Below are 14,714 nucleotides of genomic sequence, written 5' to 3'. Positions count from 1 at the left end.
TAAAGACAAAGAAAAATTATTAAAAGCAACAAGGGAAAAACGACAAATAACATGCAAGGGAACTCCTATAAGGTTAGCTGCTGATTCCTCAGCAGAAACTCTACAAGCCAGAAGGAAGTGGCATGATATATTTAAGTGATGAAACAGAAAAACCTACCACCAATATTACTCTACCTGGCAAGGATCTCATTCAGATTCAACAGAGAAATCAAAAGCTTTACAGACAAAGAAAAGCTAAGAGAATTCAGCACCACCAAACGAGCTCTACAACAAATGCTAAAGGAAATTCTCTAAGTGGGAAACACAAGAGAAGAAAAGGACCTACAAAAACAAACCCAAAACAATTAAGAAAATGGTAATAGGAGCATACATATTGATAATTACCTTAAATGTGAATGGATCAAATGCTCCAACCAAAAGACACAGGCTCACTGAATGGATAAAAAACAAGACCCATATATATGCTGTCTACAAGAAAGCCATGTCAGACCTAGAGACACAAACAGACTGAAAGTGAGGGGATGGGAATATGTATTACATGCAAATGTAAATCAAAAGAAAACTGGAGTAGTAATACTCATATCAGATAAAATAGACTGTAAAATAAAGAATGTTACAAGAGGCAAGGAAGGACACTACATAATGATCAAGGGATCAATCCAAGAAGAAGATATAGCAATTCTAAATATATATGCACCCAACACAGGAGCACCACAATACATAAGGCAAATGCTAACAGCTATAAAAGAGGAAATTGACAGTAACACACTAATAGTGGGGAACTTTAACACCTCACTTACACCAATGGACAGAACATCCAGACAGAAAATTAATAAGGAAACACAAGCTTTAAATGACACAATAGACCAGACAGATTTAATTGATACTTATAATACATTCCATCCCCAAAACAGCAGATTACACTCAAGTACACGTGGAACATTCTCCAGGATAGATCATATCTTGGGTCACAAATCAAGCCTCAGTAAATTAAAGAAAATTGAAATCATATCAAGCATCTTTTCCAACCACAATGCTATAAGATTAGAAATCAATAACAGGGAAAAAAACACAAACACATGGGGGCTAAACAATACGTTACTAAATAACCAAGAGATCACTGAAGAAATCAAAGAGGAAATCAAAAAATATCTAGATACAAACAACAATGAAAACACTATGATCCAAAACCTAAGGGATGAAGCAAAAGCAGTTCTAAGAGGGAAGTTTATAGCAATACAATCCTACGTCAAGAAACAAAAAAATTCTCAAACAATCTAACCTTATACCTAAAGCAACTAGAGAAAGAAGAACAAACAAAACCCAAAGTTAGTAAAAGGAAAGAAATCATAAATATCAGAGCAGAAATAAATGAAATAGGAACAAATAAAACAATAGCAAAGATCAATAAAACTAAAAGGTGGTTCTTTGAGAAGGTAAACAAAATTGATAAACCTTTAGCCAGACTCATCAAGAAAAAGAGGGAGAGGACTCAAATCAAAATTAGAAATGAAAAAGGAGAAGTTACAACGGACACCATGGAAATACAAAGCATCCTAAGAGACGACTGAAAGCAATTCTATGCCAATAAAATGGACAAGCTGGAAAAAATGGACAAATTCTTAGAAAGGTGTAACCTTCCAAGACTAAACCAGGACCTCATAGAAAATATGAACAGACCAATCACAAGTAGTGAAATTGAAACTGTGTTTAAAAATCTTCCAACAACAACAAACAAAAGTCCAGGACCCGATGGCTTCACAGGTGAATTCTATCAAACATTTAGAGAGGAGCTAACACCTATCCTTCTCAAACTCTTCCAAAACGTTGCAGAGGAAGGAACACTCCCAGAGCGATTCTATGAGGCCACCATCACCTTGATACCAAAACCAGACAAAGATACTACAAAAAAAGAAAATTACAGACCAATATCACTGATGAATATAGATGCAAAAATCCTCTACAAAATCTTAGCAAACTAAATCCAACAACACATTAAAAGGATCATACACCATGATCAAGTGGGATTTATCCCAGGGATGTAAGGATTCTTCAGTATTTGCAAATCAATCAACGTGATACACCATGTTAACAAATTGAAGAATAAAAACCATATGGTCATCTCAATAGATGCAGAAAAAGCTTTTGACAAAATTCAACACCAATTTATGATAAAAACTCTCTGGAAAGTAGGCATAGAGGGACCTTACCTCAGCATAATAAAGGCCATATATGACAAACCCACAGCAAACATCATTCTCAATGGTGAAAAACTGAAAGCATTTCCTCTAAGATCAGGAACAAGACAAGGATGTCCACCCCCACCAGTATTATTCAACATAGTTTTGGAAGTCCTGGTCATGGCAATGAGAGAAGAAAAAGAAATAAAAGGAATACAAATTGGAAAAGAAGAAGTAGCACTGTCACTGTTTGCAGATGACATAATACTATACATAGAAAATCCTAAAGCTGCCACCAGAAAACTACCAGCACTAATCAATGAATTTGGTAAAGTTGTAGGATACAAAATTAATGCACAGACACTCTTGAATTCCTATACACTAACAACGAAAGATCAGAAAGAGAAATTAAGGAAATAATCCCATTCACCATTGCAAGAAAGAGAATAAAATACCTAGGAATAAACCTACCTAAGGAGGTAAAAGACCTGTACTCAGAAAACTATAAGACACTGATGAAAGAAATCAAAGATGACACAAACAGATGGAGAGATATACCATGTTCTTGGATTGGAAGAATCAATATTGTGAAAATGAATATACTACCCAAAGCAATCTACACATTCAATTCAATCCCTATCAAATTACCAATGACATTTTTTACAGAAATAGAACAAAATATCTTAAAATTTTTATGGAGCCAAAAAAGACCCCAAATAGCCTAAACAATCTTGAGGGGAAAAAACGGAGCTGGAGGAATCAGGTTCCCTGGCTTCAGACTATACTACAAAGCTACAGTAATCCAGACAATATGGTACTGGCACAAAAACAGAAATATAGATCAATGGAACAGGATAGAAAGCCAAGAGATAAACCCACGCACCTATGGTCAACTAATCTATGACAAAGGAGACAAGGATATACAATGGAGAAAAGGCAGTCTCTTCAATAAGTGGTGCTGAGATAACTGGGCAGGTACATGTAAAAGAATGAAATTAGAACACTCCCTAACACCATACACAGAAATAAACTCAAAATGGATTAATGACCTAAATGTAAGACTGGACACTATAGAACTCTTAGAGAAAGACATAGTAAGAACACTTGACATACCTCACAGCAAGACCTTTTTTGACCTACCTCCTAGAGTAATGGAAATAAAAACAAAAATAAACAAACGGGATCTAATGTAACTTAAAAGCTTTTGCACAGCAAAGGAAACTATAAACAAGATGAAAAGACAACCCTCAGAATGGGGGAAAATATTTGCAAACAAATCAACAGACATAAGATTAGTCCCCAAAATATATAAACAACTCATGCAACTCAGTATTAAAAAAACAAGCAACCCAATCCAGAAATGGTCAGAAGACCTAAATAGACATTTCTGCAAAGAAGACATACAGATGGCCAAGAGGCACATGAAAAGCTGCTTAACATCACTGATTATTAGAGAAATGGAAATCAAAACTACAATGAGGTATCACCTCACACCGGTTAGAATGGCCATCATCAAACTCTACAAACAATAAATGCTGGAGAGGGTGTGGAGAAAAGGGAACCCTCTTGCACTGTTGGTGGAATGTAAATTGATACAGCCACTATGGAGAACAGTATGGAGGTTCCTTAAAAAACTGAAAATAGAATTACCATATGACCCAGCAATCCCACTACTGAGCATATACCCAGAGAAAACCATAATTGAAAAAGACAGATGCACCCCAATGTTTATTGCAGCAGTATTTACAATAGCCAGGTCATGGAATCAACCCAAATGTCCATAGACAGACAAACGGATTAGAAGATGTGGTTTATATATACAATGGAATATTACTCAGCCATTATAAGGAATGAAATTGGGTCATTTGTAGAGCCGTGGTTGGACCTAGAGACTGTCGTGCAAAGTGAAGTAAGTCAGAAAGAGAAAAACAAGTATTGTATATTAACACGTATATGTGGAGTCTAGAAATATGGTTCAGATGAACCAGTTTGCAAGGCAGAAATAGAGACACAGATGTAGAGAATAAATATATGGACACCAAGGGGAGAAAGCTTGGAGGCTGGTGGTGGTGGAATGAAATGGGAGATTGGGATTGACATATATACAGTAATATGTATAAGATAGATAACTAATAAAATAAAGAAAGAAAGAAAAGAAAATCCCCAGGTCTCTGTGATTTAATCAAGTTATCAGTAATCAAAACTCTTCCTTGGGATCCTAAACATGAGCTGGCATTTTGTGATTTAAAATTAGCTTTTCAGATGCAAACTATTATATACAGAATTGATAAACAAGGCCCTACTGTATAACACAGGGAACTATATAAAAAAATAAATAAAATAAAAAAATAAAATGTTTCATTTTGTAGTAGGATATTAAATTTAGGTAACACTATGACAGGTTAATGTAACAAGGTTAGAAAATAACATATTATAGTGGAAAGAAGTATAAAGTCTGGAGTCATTATTTTTAGGTGTGGCTCTGTTCGCAGTTTACTGTGTGACATGCGTACAGACACATTCTTCTCTTGTTAAATCACATAATCTTTATGCTCCCTTCTACACTGTCATTATTCTACTTGGGTTGAACTCACAAGACCAACACCCTAGTTGTTAGTAGAATACTTTAGTTCTAAAAATCTGGGCTGTACGTGGTGGCAAGTAGCCTATCTATGAGTGTGACTTACATATAAGTATCTTCTCATTGACACACGTATAAAATCTGACTTTTAGATATGGTTTAGGAAATAACAAAGACAAGCATTGTCTTCTTTAAAAGACGACTGCAAGTCTACAGATTAATAAAATAATAGGTAAACAACTTCAAACCAATAAATTAGGCAACTTAGATAAAATGGATAACTTCTGTGAAAAACACAAATTATCAAAGTCACCCAAGGAAAAAAAGATCATCTGAATAGCCCTGTATCTATTATAGAAGTTGAAATTGTAATTAATTTTTTTTCCATGTAGAAACTTCAGGTACAGATGGCTTCACTGGTGAATTCTACTGAACATTTGAGGAAGAAATAAACCAATTCTTCAGAAATACTTCCAAAAATCTAAGAAGAGGGAATACTTTTGAACTTTTTCTATGAGGCTAGAATTACCATGATACCAAAACCCTGGATGTCTTTTGGCGGTGAATAAGAGATCTTGCCAATTTCTGTTAAACATTTGACACTATTCAGAAGAACATTTGCTCTGAAAAAAACGAAGAATCAAGCAATGTAACTTAGCAAAACAGGAATGCAGTAGTGCAATCTGTAATATTCCATCTGTTATAGGAAGTTTTATTAGGAACTGGCTCTTGAGCAAGCCACTACATGCTACTAGAGATGGAAGCAATTGATAGATGCTTTACTGCGTGGCTTTTATTTCCTTTTAGTCAATCCACTATAAACATTCTTGAGGGAAGAGAACTTAGTCCTTAGCTACCAAACCTCTTGAACTTTTTTACTATCAGTATTCATAGTGTAAATTCATATTTTCTTGTGTAAGTATGTAAGTTATTTAAGTTGTGTAAGTATTTCCAAAACAATGTTAAATAATTACGGTGATCATGAACATGTTTGACTTGTTCTTGATTCTAACAGAAATGTTTCTAGGATTATTATCGATAAACATGATGTTGGCTCTTGGTTTGAAATTATATATATAAAAAATATAATATTTATCTTTTGTAAGTGGAAGATCTATTCTTGACACCTATTCCTTTAATTGTTTATTCACTTATTCATTCATTCATTGTGGTAAGAACATTTAACATACATGAGATCTACCCTTTTAACAAAATTTTAAGTGTACAATACAGTAATGATAACTTTAGGCACGATGTACAGAAGGTCTCTAGAACTTATTCATCTTGCTTAAATGAAAATTCATATAACTGGTTAAATAGCAATTCCATATTTCCCCACTCCCAGCCCCTGCCAGTTCCAGTATTCTGCTCTTTGCTTCTGTGAGTTTGATTCTTTTAGATAACTCATATGAGTGGAATAATACAGTATTTGTCCTTATGTGAGTGACTTATTTCACCTAGCATAATATACTCCTGATTTATACATGTTGTTACATATTGCAGGATTTCCTTCTTTTTTAAGGCTGTATAATATTACATTATATGTATGTTCCACATTTTATTTATGTATCCAGGACCAGCTGACTGTACTTGTGAGTTCTACTAAATATTTTAGAAAATATTAATGCCAATCCTTCCCAAATTCTTCCCAAAAATACTGAAGTGGAGGGAATACTTCCAAACTCATTTTATGAGGCCAGCATTGCTCTGATACCAAAGCCAGATAAAGGCACTACAAAAAACTATGTGCCAATATCCCCAGTGACCATAGGTGCAAAAACTCTCAATAAAATACTAGCAAACTCAATTCAATAACACATTAAAAGGCTCACACATCATGATTTATCCTTGGGATATGAGGATGGGTCCACATGTACAAATCAATTAATATGATATACCATATTAACAGAATGAAGGATAAGAACCTCATGATCATCTCAATAGATGCAGAAAAGCATTTGACAAAATTCAACACACTTACATGACAAAAACCCTCACCAACTAGGAATGGAAAGATATTACCTCAGCATAGTAAAGGCCTCCTATGAAAAGCCCACAGTTAAAATCGTAACACTAAAAAACTAAAAGATTTTCCTCTAAGATAAGGAACAAGGCAAGGGTGTCCTCTCTGACCACTTTTATTCAACACAGTGCTGGGAGTCCTACCAGAGCAATTAGGCTCTTAAGTGTTTTTACAGTCCTGTTAAGGATCCAGAATACTGTAATTTTCCATGAAAAAATCTTGTGGGTTTAAAAGCTCAGAAATTCTGGAGAGGGTTTGAACCAATTACTGAGAGACCACACTGTGACTCAGCTTTCATATTTCTTTCTCACTAAGGGCATAGGGTCTTCTTGTATGTGGCCCAGAGCGAAAAAGGTTTAGAATATTTTCATAACAGGTGGTTCCTAAAAGAGTTTTTAGGGCCAGTGGAAAGAGTTCTCATCTTTTATCTCCTATGTCAATCATCTCTCCAAGGTTCTAGTCTCTAAGACAGTAAATTACTATCATTCTTACACTGGCCAGAATATCGTATAATCCTCTGAAGCAAATACTTTATAATTTAAATCATATGCAAAAAGGTTCACTACCTTTCAACACGACAGGCATTTATTTCCTCTGATTCACTTGCTTATTCACCTGTGATCTCTAACTAGGGAGGCGTGTAAAGATTTCTAAAAGTAAATGTGGAATCTATTGAATATTTTATTAGTTCTAGCTAGTAAAAATAAAGCAGTTTGAAATAAAACGGCTACATTATCCGGTTCCATAAATTTTATTTTCCTACATACAAAAGCAAATTTTAGGTGCATGCTATTAAGGGAAAGGTTGTATTACACCAGCCTGCATATCTTACAAGGCTCATAATCACATTATAGGTGGCATGTGGAAGGTGAATACTTTGCAGCAGCAACCAGTCCTTTTGAACATCTGTTTCTGAAAAAAAAATAACAAAAAGTTCTGAAATTAAATATTTCTAGAATTACTTATTTTTATTTTTAACCTGATTTTATTTTAACAATAATATTTGCTTTTAAAATTCAAAACTTGAGAATGTCTTCTCAGTAATACAAGTGATGAGTGACACCCAGCTCTATATTGTTGTAATTACCAGGAAATATTATATTAAGAAATGAAAGGTTTTATGAATCTATGAGTTGCAGTCCAATTTCATTTTCTCAGTGTATAAAGGCTAGAATACAAAGAGTCATTTTTAATCAGGCCTTGTCAACTATCTCCTTAAGCTGGGCAAAATATTTGATATGTTGGGAAGAACAATGGCTCTATATCTAGCACTTTGAAGTTTGAAGCCTTGGTTTGTTGCTTATCAGCAATTTCTGGTAAATCACTTAACCTCTCTCAAGCTTAAATTCTCTCATTTGTATGTGGATTACTACCCTGCAAGATAGTTTAAAAAATTATAATAGTATATAAAAATCCTTTGACATAGGGCCTTTTATGGCCTTGAAAAATGCTATTATTATTTATGTGGCTATAGTATCTGAGGTTGCTTATTCATTCTTCGGTTTATACCACTTTTGATAGTTTTGGCACCTTCCTACATGAAATGCCAGAGCCAAAAATGACCTTGGAGATTATCTAGTTGCCACTAACTCCCTAATTTTTTTTTAACATATTTATTTGAGTATAATTGCTTTACAATGGTGTGTTAGTTTCTGCTTTATAACAAAGTGAACCAACTCTACATATACATATATCCCCATATCCCCTCCCTCTTGTGTCTCCCTCCCACCCTCCCTATCCCACCCCTCTAGGTGTTCACAAAGCACCGAGCTGATCTCCCTGTGCTATGCGGCTGCTTCCCACTAGCTATCGGTTTTACATTCGGTATTATATATAAGTCAATGTCACTCTCTCACTGCGTCCCAGCTTCCCCTTCCCCCTCCCCGTGTCCTCAAGCCCATTCTCTATGTCTGCATCTCTATCCCTGTCCTGCCTCTACCTTTATTTATTTATTTTTTTTAGATTCCATATATATGTGTTAACATACGGTATTTGTTTTCCTCTTTCTGACTTCACTCTGTATGACAGATTGTAGGTTCATCTACCTCACTACAAATAACTCAATTTTGTTTCTTTTTGTGGCTGAGTAATATTTCATTGTATATATATGTCACATCTTCTTTACCATTCATCTGTTGATGGACACTTAGGTTGCTTCCATGTCCTGGCTATTGTAAATAGAGCTGCACTGAACATTGTGGTACATGACTCTTCTTGAATTATGGTTTTCTCAGGGTATATGCCCAGTAGTTGGATTGCTGGGTCACATGGTAGTTCTATTTTTAGTTTTTTAAGGAACCTCCATATTGTTCTCCATAGTAGCTGTAACAATTTACATTCCCACCAACAGTGCAGGAGGGTTCCCTTTTCTCCACACCCTCTCCATGATTTATTGTTTGTAGATTTTTTGGTGATGGCCATTCTGACTGGTGTGAGGTGATACCTCGTGTAGTTTTGATTTGCATTTCTCTAATGATTAGTGATGTTGAGCATTCTTTCATGTGTTTGTTGGCAATCTATATCTTCTTTGGAGAAATGTCTATTTAGGTCTTATTGAGCTGCATGAGCTGCTTGTAAATTACGGAGATTAATCCTTTGTCAGTTGCTTCATTTGCAAATATTTTCTCCCATTCAGAGGGTTGTCTTTTCGTCTTGTTTATGGTTTCCTTTGCTGTGCAAAAGCTTTTAAGTTTCATTAGGTCCCATTTGTTTATTTTTGTCTTTATGTCCATTTCTCTAGGAGGTGGGTCAAAAAGGATCTTGCTGTGATTTATGTCATAGAGTGTTCTGCCTATGCTTTCCTCTAAGAGTTTTATAACATCTGGCCTCACACTTAGGTCTTTAATCCATTTTGAGTTTATTTTTGTGTATAGTGTTAGGGAGTGTTCGAATTTCATTCTTTTACATGTAGCTGTCCAGTTTTCCCAGCACCACTTATTGAAGAGGCTGTCTTTTCTTCATTGTATATTCTTGCCTCCTTTATCAAAAATAGGGTAACCATATGTGTGTGGGTTTATCTCTCGGCATTCTATCCTGTTCCATTGATCTATATTTCTATTTTTGTGCCAGTACCATACTGTCTTGATTACTGTAGCTTTGTAGTATAGCCTGAAGTCCTCCAGCTCCATTTTTCTTTCTCAAGATTGCTTTGTCTGTTCGGTGTCTTTTGTGTTTCCATACAAACTGTGAAGTCTTTTGTTCTAGTTCTGTGAAAAATGCCATTGGTAATTTGATAAGGATTGCATTGAATCTGTAGATTGCTTTGGGTACTATAGTCATTTTCACAATGCTGATTCTTCCAATCCAAGAACATGGTATATCTCTCCATCTGTTTGTATCATCTTTGATTTCTTTAATCAGTGTCTTATAGTTTTCTGCATACAGGTCTTTTGTCTCCTTAGGTAGGTTTATTCCTAAGTGTTTTATTCTTTTTGTTGCAATGGTAAATGGGAGTGGTTCCTTAATTTCAGATTTTTCATCCTTAGTGTATAGGAATGCAAGACATTTTTGTGCATTCATTTTGTATCCTGCTACTTTACCAAATTCATTGATTAACTAGTAGTTTTCTGGTAGCATCTTTATGATTCTCTATGTATAGTATCATGTCATCTGCAGTGACAGCTTTACTTCTTCTTTTCCAGTTTGGATTCCATTTATTTCTTTTTCTTCTCTGATTGCTGTGGTGAAAACTTCCAAAACTATGTGAACAATAGTGGTAAGAGTGGACAATCTTGTCTTGCTCCTGATCTAGTGGAAATGGTTTCAGTTTTTCACCATTGAGAATGATGCTGGCTGTGGGTTTGCCACATATGGCCTTTATTATGTTGAGGTAACTTCCCTCTATGCCTACTTTCTGGAGGGTTTTTATCATAAATGGGTGTTGAATTTTCTCGAAAGCTTTTTCTGCATCTATTGAGATGATCATACGGTTTTTCTCCTTCAGTTTGTTAATATGATGTATCACATTGATTGATTTGCGTATGTTGAAGAATCCTTGCATTCCTGAGATAAACCCCATTTGATCATGGTGTATGATCCTTTTAATGTGCTGTTCAATTCTGTTTGCTAGTATTTTGTTGAGGATTTTTGCATCTGTATTCATCAGTGATATTAGCCTGTAGTTTTCTTTCTTTGAGACATCTTTGTCTGGTTTTGGTATCAGGGTGATGGTGGCCTTGTAGAATGAGTTTGGGATTGTTCCTCCCTCTGCTATATTTTGGAAGAATTTGAGAAGGATAGGTGTTAGTTCTCTAAATGTTTGATAGAATTCGCCTGTGAAGCCATCTGGTCCTGGGCTTTTGTTTGTTGGAAGATTTTTAATCACAGTTTCAATTTCAGTGCTTGCGATTGGTCTGTTTTATTTTCTATTTCTTCCTGGTTCAGTCTCGGAAGGTTGTGCTTTTCTAAGAATTTGTCCATTTCTTCTGGGTTGTCCATTTTATTGGCATATGGTTCCTTGTAGTAATCTCTCATGATCCTTTGTATTTCTGCCGTGTCAGTTGTTACTTCTCCTTTTTCATTTCTAATTCTGCTGGTTTGAGTCTTCTCCCCTTTTTTCTTAATGAGTCTGACTAATGGTTTATCAATTTTGTTTATCTTCTCAAAGAACCAGCTTTTAGTTTTATTGATCTTTGCTGTTGTTTCCTTCATTTCTTTTACATTTATTTGTGATCTGATCTTTATGATTTCTTTCCTTCTGCTAACTTTCGGGTCTTTTTTCTTCTTTCTCTAATTGCTTTCTTTAGGTATAAGGTTAGGTTGTTTATTTGAGATGTTTCTTGTTTCTTGAGGTAGGATTGTATTGCTATAAACTTCTCTCCTAGAACTGCTTTTGTTGCATCCCATAGGTTTTGAGTTGTGTTTTCATTGTCATTTGTTTCTAGGTATTTTGTGATTTCCTCTTTGATATCTCAGTGATCTCTTGGTTATTTAGTAATGTATTATTTAGCCTCCATGTGTTTGTATTTTTTACAGATTTTTTCCTGTAATTGATATCTAGTCTTATAGCCTTGTGGTCAGAATAGATACGTGATACGATTTCAATTTTCTTAAATTTATCAGAGGTTGACTTGTGACCCAAGATATGATCTATCCTGGAGAATGTTCCATGTGCCCTTGAGGAGAAAGTGTATTCTGTTGTTTTTGGATGGAATGTCCTATAAATATCAATAAGTCCATCTTGTTTAATGTATCATTTAAAGCTTGTGTTTTCTTATTTTCTGGCTGGATGATCTGTCCATTGGTGAAAATGTGGTGTTAAAGTCACTTACTATTATTGTTTTACTGTCGATTTCTCCTTTTATGGCTGTTAGCGTTTGCCTTAAGTATTGAAGTGTTCCTATGCTGGGTGCATAAATATTTACCATTGTTATATCTTCTTCTTGGATTGATCATTGTTTTGTGTCCTTCTTTTTCACTTGTAATAGTCTTTATTTTAAAGTCTATTTTGTCTGATATAAGAATTGCTACTCCAGCTTTCTTTTGATTTCCATTTGCATGGAATGTCTTTTTCCATCCCCTCACTTTCAGTCTATATGTGTCCCTAGGTCTGAAGTGGGTCTCTTGTAGACAGCATATATACAGGTCTTGTTTCTGTATCCATTCAGCCAGTCTATGTCTTTTGGTTGGAGCATTTAATCCACTTACATTTAAGGTAGTTATCGATATGTATATTCCTGTTACCATTTTCTTAATTATTTTGGGTTTGTTATTGTAGGTCTTTTCCTTCTGTTGTGTTTCCTGCCTAGAGAAGTTCCTCTAGCATTTGTTGTAAAGCTGATTTGGTGGTGCTGAACTCTTTCAGCTTTTGCTAGTCTGTAAAGGTTTTAATTTCTCCGTTGAATCTGAATGAGATCCTTGCTGGCTAGACTAATCTTGGTGTAGGTTTTTCCCTTTCATCACTTTAAATATGTCCTGACACTCCCTTCTGGCTTGCAGAATTTCTGCTGAAAGATCAGCTATTAACCTTATGGGGATTCCCTTGTATGTTATTTGTTGTTTTTCCCTTGCTGCTTTTAATATTTTTTCTTTGTATTTAATTTTTGATAGTTTGATTAATATGTGTGTTGGCATGTTTGTCCTTGGGTTTATCTTGTATGGGACTCTGCACTTCCTGGACTTGATTAACTATTTCCTTTCCCGTATTACGGATGTTTTCAACTATAATCTCTTCAAATATTTTCTCATTCCCTTTCTTTTTCTCTTCTTCTACTGGGACCCCTATAATTTGAATGTTGGTGTGTTAAATGTTGTCCCAGAGGTCTCTGAGACTGTCCTCAATTCTTTTGATTCTTTTTTCTGCTCTGCAGTAGTTATTTCCACTCTTTTGTCTTCCAGGTTACTTATCCGTTCTTCTGTGTCAGTTATTCTGCTATTGATTCCTTCTAGAGAATTTTAAATTTCATTTCTTGTGTTGTTCATCATTGTTTGCTCTTTAGTTCTTGTAGGTCCTTGTTAAACGTTTCTTATATTTTCTCCATTCTATTTCCAAGATTTTGGATCATCTTTACTATCATTACTCTGAATTCTTTTTCATGTAGACTGCTTATTTTCTCTTCATTTGTTTGGTCTGGTTGGTTTTTACCTTGCTCCTTAATCTGCTGTGTGTTTCTCTGTCATCTCATTTTGCTTAACTTCCTGTGTTTGGACTCTCCTTTACGCAGGCTGCTGCTTTGTGGTTCCTGTTGGTTTTGGTGTCTGCCCCCAGTGGCTAAGGTTGATTCAGTGGGTTTTGTAGGCTTCCTGGTGGAGGGAACTAGTGCCTGTGTTCTGGTGGGTGAGGCTGGATCTTGTCTTTCTGGTGGGCAGGTCTGCGTTGGTGGTGGGTTTTGTGGTGTCTGTGACCTTAGTATGATTTTAGGCAGCCTCTCTGCTAATGGGTGGGATATGTTCCTGTCTTTCTAGTTGTTTGACATAGGGTGTCCAGCACTGTAGCTTGCTGGTCGTTTAGTGGAGCTGGTTCTTAACATTGAGATGGAGATCTCTGGGAGAGCTTTCGCTCTTTGATATTATGGAGAGCTGGGAGGTCTCTGGTGGACCAATATCCTGAACTCTGCTCTCCCACTTCAGAGGCACAGCACTGATACCCGGCCGGAGCACCAAGACAGTGTCAGCCACATGGCTCAGAAGAAAAGGGAGAAAAAAAGAAAGAAAGAAAGAATAAAATAAAGTTATTAAATAAAAAATATTTATTAAAAGTAAAAAAAATAAAAGGTAATAAAAAAAGAAAGAAAAGAAAGAAAGAAAGAAGGAAAGCAAGAAAGGAAGAAAGAAGAGGGCAACTAAACCAAAACACACATCCACCAATGATAACAAGCGCTAAAAACTATACAACAAAACAAAAACAAAACAAAACAACACAAACAAAAAAATGGACAGATAGAACTCTAGGACAGATAGTAAAAGCAAAGCTATACAGACAATATCACACAAAGAAACATATACTTACACACTCACAAAAAGAGAATAAGGGAAAAAAATATATATATCATTGCTCCCAAAGTCCACTGCCTCAATTTTGAGATGATTCATTGTCTATTCTGGTATTCTACAGATGCAGGGTACATCAAGTTGATTGTGGAGATTTAATCCACTGCTCCTGAGGCTGCTGGGAGAGATTTCCCTTTCTCTTCTTTGTTCGCACAGCACCTGGTGTTCAGCTTTGGATTTGACCCCGCCTCTGCATGTAAGTCACCTGAGGGCGTATGTTCTTTGCTCAGACAGGACACGGTTAAATTAACAGCTGATAAGGCGGCTCTGGCTCACTGAGGCTGGGGGGAGGGAAGGGTACAGGTTGCCGTGCGAGCCGGCGGAGGCAGAGGTTGGTATGATGTTGCAATAGCCTGAGGCATGCCATGTGATCTCCTGGGGAAGTTGTCCCTGGATCACGTGAACCTGGCAGTGGGGGGCTGCACAGGCTCCCGGGAGAGGA

Source organism: Delphinus delphis, chromosome 14 (assembly GCF_949987515.2).
Source record: "Delphinus delphis chromosome 14, mDelDel1.2, whole genome shotgun sequence".
Classification (NCBI taxonomy): domain Eukaryota; kingdom Metazoa; phylum Chordata; class Mammalia; order Artiodactyla; family Delphinidae; genus Delphinus; species Delphinus delphis.
The sequence above is the reverse complement of the archived record's forward strand: the minus strand, read 5'-3'. Positions refer to the sequence as shown.